Below are 6,624 nucleotides of genomic sequence, written 5' to 3'. Positions count from 1 at the left end.
TCAAGACAAATGTCTTACAATTGTAGAGTCTCTCAAGTCCCCAGTGGAAGAGAGAGAGAGAGCCTTTCTCACATGTCCATTGCATTTGAAGCAGGCCACAATACCAAGGAAGCATCCCTTTAACTGCTCATAGCCATTCATCATAGAGTTAACTATGCCTGCATTAGGTATCATCATCATGGGAATAAGGACATTGAAACTTCTAAACCCTCCAGAAACCCTATCTTAGTCAGTTGACACAAAACCATAACTATGACAGCCCACCCTTGTCAACATGACACCTATAAACTATATGCAATATCTCTAAATAAAGAAAATTGTAAAGTCATACTTTAAAACATGCAAAACCAAAACATCTTATATATCACAAATGAATAAAGCAAAAATATTTGATGCATATGTTCAAAACAAAACAAAAACTATATAGCCATTTAAGTATCCAAAAGGCACATTCTGCAAACGGGCCTTTTGCTTATAGGCACACAACCTTACTCAGTCCATGAGACTAGAGTCCATAGATGTTCAGTCCCTCCATGCCAACACCTCTGGCACAATCTTTTTTTCCAGGCAGGGATCCCACACTTCACACACATTCTTCCTTCTTGATGGTCCGAGGATCATCTGCTCCTGAAATGAAAAATAACTACTCCCCCACTTTTAGTTACTCATCTACAATGACTCTTTTGACAATCACAATTAATCCTACTAACAATACTCATAATTGAAATCATAAAATCCTATCCCAGCTACATCCTCCACTTCATTGAAACAGACCCACTGGAAAAGAGGAAAACTAGTCATTTTTACAGCCATATCTAAATTTCCCATATAATGAGGAGACAAATTTGTTCCTTGATCTGAAGAGTCTTCCATTCCTGTTGGAATTTTGAACAACTGCATCCATAAGCAAAAGTCCAGTCGAACAAATTGTAGCAATAGATACTTGCTTACAGTATCAAATATCTTTATCATAATTTGTCCAGGTTCTAGTAAGCTCAGCCCTAGTCATTCAAGCTAGATCAAAAGGGTACCAGCTTCAAGTTTAGGAGTTCACACACCTCCCTAAACTTAAAACAAGCTGGCATCTTAACTCTCAGCCCTATCCCCCAGGGGCTACATCAGTGCCTATGGGCTCAGGAGTTCACACAACTCTCTAAACTTTAGACCAGCCAGCCTTCCCTCTCTTTTTATCTCAAGGTCAACAGGTGGCAATAGAACATGCTCAAACTCATCCCAGGTCTTGATGGCTGCATTTTCTCCAATTTCACTCACATATACACTTAAGTAGTCACCAGCAAGCATACTAGATGTCTCATCAGTTCCTTTAACTTACAGTCCAAGAAGAGGATATTCTCTGTTGGGCTGACTTTCCTTGTCTAGATGTCTCTGAAACTCAAAATTTAAAACTGTCCACTTTTTTTCTCTGTTTTCTTTCAGTCATAAATCTTTTCTCCCAGAAGTTCTGGGTTGGTCTACATGTCTTTTCAAATGCACATGCCCCAACTTTGAAGACTCTGAGTGGGGCTCAGGATTCCACTGAAAGCCCCATATTCTACATAGGCTTAAACCAAGAAGCCTATCTTTTCCAGGAAATTTTTAACTGTTCTTTTCGCAAACCCAATCAAGTAAAGGCTGAACACAAGCTTGCAAGTGCTCTCTCTCTTTTTTAAAAACTTTTTATTGAGACTTGAATGATGCAAACAGACAAAATCAACAGCCTATTTTTAACCAATCATTTGTTTTCTTTCATCTCAATGATTACACGCCCCTTCCTGTAACAACAGTTATCCTGCTTCTACACTGCGGCTTCCCTTTTATATTTTATTTTCACAAATGAAAAAAGCAAAAATATTTGATGTACACATACAAAACAAAAAATTAATATTTATTTAAATATCTAAGGGGCACATCTTGAAAGCCAGTTTCATGGCCACAGGCATACAGATGTTATTAGTCCATGGGCCTAGAGTCCTCTGATGATCTATCTCTATGCCATCGCCTCTGCCACCATCTCTGCTGTCATTGCTTTCTAGGTAAAATCTCATGCTTCACTCATACTCTTTCTTCTTAATGGTCCTGGGGTGTTCTGTTCCTGAAATGAAAAATTAATCACTCCCCTCTTTTAGTTATACATCTTCTACAATTACAGTTGTGAAAATTGCAATTAATCCTGACAACAATCACTCATAATTGAATCATGAAATCCTATCACCATCATCCTATACCTCTTTTCACTAAATCCATCTGGAAAAGAAGAAAACTATTCAGTGGAGACTTGACCTTACCCTCCTCATTCTGAAACTAAGCAAACTCATTAAAGATTGTAAGCCAACCACTTCGTGCTTTCATAGTCCCTCATTTTTGATAGCCAATGTCTAAGTTGCCCATTCCTATCAACCCAGTGCATTGAGGAAACCTGTTTCATCATTGGTATAAAGAATTCTTCCATTTTGGCTGGAATTTTAAGCAACTGCATCCATAAGCAAAGGACCAGTTCATAAAAATGTAGCAATTTATGCTTGCTCACAGTAGCAAACTTCTTTATGTTCATCTGGTCAAATTTTGGTCAGTTAGTCATAAACCTAGGTCAAATTTGTACTATCTGTAAGTTCCCACATGCCTCCCCACATTTCAGACGAGCTGACTGTTTCACTCTTGGCTCTAGACCCCAGTGGCTAGGTCAGTGTGTATGGGTTTGGAGTTCACACATATCCATAAACTTCAGACTAGCTAGCCCTTCCTCTTCTCTTTCTCATATCAAGTTCAATGAATGTCAACGGAACATGTCCAAACTTAGACCATTTCTTCATTACTGTATTGCCCCACTTCTACTCATAAGTAGACAGTGGGTCACCAGTGAGCATACTAGCCTGCTCATGTGTTCCCTTTGACTTTTAGTTTTAGCAGAGGATTTTCCCTGATGGGCTAACTTTTCTTGCCTTGATGGCTCCAAAACAAACATCTTGCTTGATATTCTAACAGCCAAACAGTCTGCTTTTTTTTTTCTTCCTGTTGGCCTTTCTTTCAAATAGTATCTTCTGTTCTTCTAGCCATTCCAGATTGGTCTGCATATCTTTTCAAGTGGGATTCCACAAAAGGTCCCATATTCCACAAAGGTTTAACAAGAAGCCTATTTCTTGCAGCAAATTCTAATTCCAGTTTTAGCTAATCCATCAGTTATAGGCTGAAGATGGGTTTACAAGCTTTCTGTAATAATAATCCCCAATATTTACTTCAATCACACTTAAACGTCTTTGTTTTTACAATAGTAGGCAAGAAAAACCAATATCCACAATATATTTAAGTTTATCCACAAATATCCACAAAATGCTTAAGTTCCTAAACATTTTTCCCTACTTTACTCATTCAGACTATGTCTCAATCTCTGTATGAGAGAGCACTCTTGTTTCAAGACTGTTGTTGTTGTTGTCAGGTGCCATCGAGTCAGAACAGACTCATAGCAACCCCATGCACAGCAGAACGAAACAATGTCCGATCCTGAGCCAACTTCACTACCGCTGCCACACTTGACGCCATCAATGATGTCACCTGGCTGATCCATCTCGTTGGGGGGTCTTCCTCGTTTTCTCTGACCCTCCACCTTACCCAGCATGACATCCTTCTCCAGTGACTGTTCTCTGGACAATGTGTCCAAAGTATGAGAGACGAAGCCTAGCCATCTTGGCCTCCAAGGAGCACTCTGGTTGCACTTCTTCAAAAACAGATCTATTGGTTCTTTTGGCAGTCCATGGCACTTTCAGTATTCTCCTCCAACACCACAACTCATCACAAAGGCATCAATTCTTCTACGATCTTCCTTATTCACTGTCCAACTTACACATCTATATGAGGCTATTGAAAACACCATGGCCTGGGTCAGGTGCACCTTAGTCCTCAAGCTGACATCTCTGCTCTTCAATACTTTAAAAAGTTCCTGTGCAGCAGATTTGCCCAATGCAATATGTCATCTGATCTCTTGACTGCTGCTTCCGCGAGTGTTGATAGTTGATCCAAGAAGAATGAAGTCCTTGACAACTTCAATCTCTTCTCCATTGATAAGAATGCAGTCAGAATTTCTCAAGCTGGGGGAACTAAAGAAAAAATTCAAACCTCGACTTTCATTATTGAAAGATTCTCTGAAAAATTATTGAATGATGCAGAGGGCATCAAGAAAAGATGGAAGGAATACACAGAGTCATTGTATCAAAAGGAAATGTTTAATGTTCAACCATTTCAAGAGGTATCATATGAACAAGAGCCAATGATATTCAGGGAGGAAGTCCAAGACTGTATACATCACTATTTACCTCTACCCTATTTAACCCATGAATACTTCCCTTTCTTCATTGTTCATCTGCCACCTTCCCTCATCTTGTATATTGTCCTCCCCCTCTTAATTCATTGCCCTCCCTGACACCTAAGCTATCATGTGTCTACCCCCTATCCTGTGAATTACTCTCCCTTTCCACCCTGGTAGCAATCAAAGAATTTTTCTTATAGTATAGAAATCTTTTCTTTAAGTTTTTACAACAATGGTTTCATGCAATATTTGCCCTTTTGTGACTTGCTAATTTCACTCAGTATAATTTCCTCAAAGTGCATCCATGTTATGAGATGATTTGCAGCTTCATCATTATTCTTCAAGATACCATAGTACCAAAATTTGTTTATCCATTCTTCCAGTGATGGGCAGTGCTTAGGTTGTCTTCATCGTGGTTCTTCAAAGTTGAAAATCTTCACGTATTTGTACAAACGTTTGTTTACACATTTTTCATTTATGGACACTTACACTGTCTCCATTATTTTACTTTGGGAATAGTGCTGCAATGAACATCAGCGTGAATATAACTACTAGTGTACTGGCTCATATTTCTTGCTAATATATATAAAGTAGAGGAATTTCTGGATCATAAGGTAATATCATTTCAACTTTCTAAGGAAGCATCATACTGTTTTCCAAAGTAGTTGAACTATTTTACAGTCCCACCAGTGATGTAGGAGTGTCCTAGTCTCTTCACACCCTCATCAGCATTATTTTCTGTGTTTTTGAACTTTGCTGTTAATGCTGGTGTGAGATAATATCTCATTGTTGTTTCGATTTGCATCTCTCTAATGATTAATGATTGAGACAATTTCTTCATGTTTGTTGGTGGCCTGAATGTCTTTCTTGGTGAAGTGTCTATCTGTACATGTCCTGTGCCCATTTTTTAATTGGGTTATTTATCTTTATTGTTAGATGTGTTGTGTTGTTCTTGTCAAGTGCTGTCGAGTCGATTCTGACCCATAATGACCCTTCATAGGGTTTCCAAGGAGCAGATGGTGAGCTTGAACCATCAACCTTGCAATTCAAATGGCTTTACAGTCTGGCACACTAACCCACAGTACCACACCAGGTTCCTATAAATTTTAGAGATTAGTCCTCTGATATGTCGTGGCAAAACAATTTGTACTCTTTTGGTGAAATTCTTTGATGTACATAAGTTCCTAAATTTTACTGTGTCCCAGTTACCTATTTTGTCTTCCACTGTTAGAGAGTGTTTTGCAATTTTTGAATGTCTGTGTATGCCATGTATAAGAGCTCCTAACTTTGTCCCTATTTTTTCATTGATCTTTATAGTTCAGGATTTACATTTAGGTCTTTACTCCATGTTGGGTTAATTGTGTGAGACACGGGTCTTGTTTCATTCTTTTGGAAATCAATTTCCACTTTTGCCAGCATCACTTGTTGAGTGAGCTCTGGTAGCATAGTGTTTACGAGTTGGGCTGGTAACCTCAAGGTCAGCAGTTTGAAGCTATCAGTTGTTCCACAGGAAAAAGAGGAGGCTTTCTGTGACTGTAAAGATTTACAGTCTCATAAGCCTTTTTCAAGGTCACTATCAGCCAGAATAGACTTCCTAACTTAATGTATTTTGGCCATTTGTTCAAGATCAGTTGACTATGGGTAGATTTACTTCTGAGTTCTCAATTATGTTCCACTGGTCTATATATCTTTCATTGTACCATTACCAGGCTACTTTGATCACTGTGGCTGTGCAGTAATTTTTAAATCAAGGAATAAGAAGCCTCAACTTTGTTCTTCTTCTTAAGCAGTGCTTTGCTTACCTGAGGTCTCATTTCTTTCCATATAAAGCTCGTGACCATTTTTTCCATCTATTAAAAGAATGTTGTTGGAATCTGGATTTGGATTGCTTTATATCTTTAGATTGCTTTGGGTATTATTGACATTTTCACATTGTTACATTTTCCTATCCATGAGCATGTTATTTTCTTTCCTATTTGTACATGTCTTTTGGTTTCTTGTAGTAGCGTTTTGTAGTTTTCTTTGTATAGGCCTTTTGTTTCTCTAGTTAAATTTATACCCAAGTATTTCATTCTTTGGGTGGCTATTATAAATGGTATTGTTTTCCTAATTTCCTATTCTGAGCTGTCTTTAATAGTATGTTGTTGTTGTTGTCAGGTGCCCTTGGGTCGGAACCAACTCATAGTGACCCCATGCACAGCAGAATGAAACAATGTCTGATCCTGGATCAACCTCACTACCGCTGCCACACTCGATGCCATCAATGATGCCATCTGGCCGATCCATCTCATTGGGGGTCTTCCTCTTTTTCTCTGACCCTCCAT

The sequence above is a fragment of the Chrysochloris asiatica genome, unplaced genomic scaffold (assembly GCF_000296735.1).
Source record: "Chrysochloris asiatica unplaced genomic scaffold, ChrAsi1.0 scaffold00122, whole genome shotgun sequence".
Classification (NCBI taxonomy): domain Eukaryota; kingdom Metazoa; phylum Chordata; class Mammalia; order Afrosoricida; family Chrysochloridae; genus Chrysochloris; species Chrysochloris asiatica.
This window is presented reverse-complemented; position numbering follows the sequence as displayed.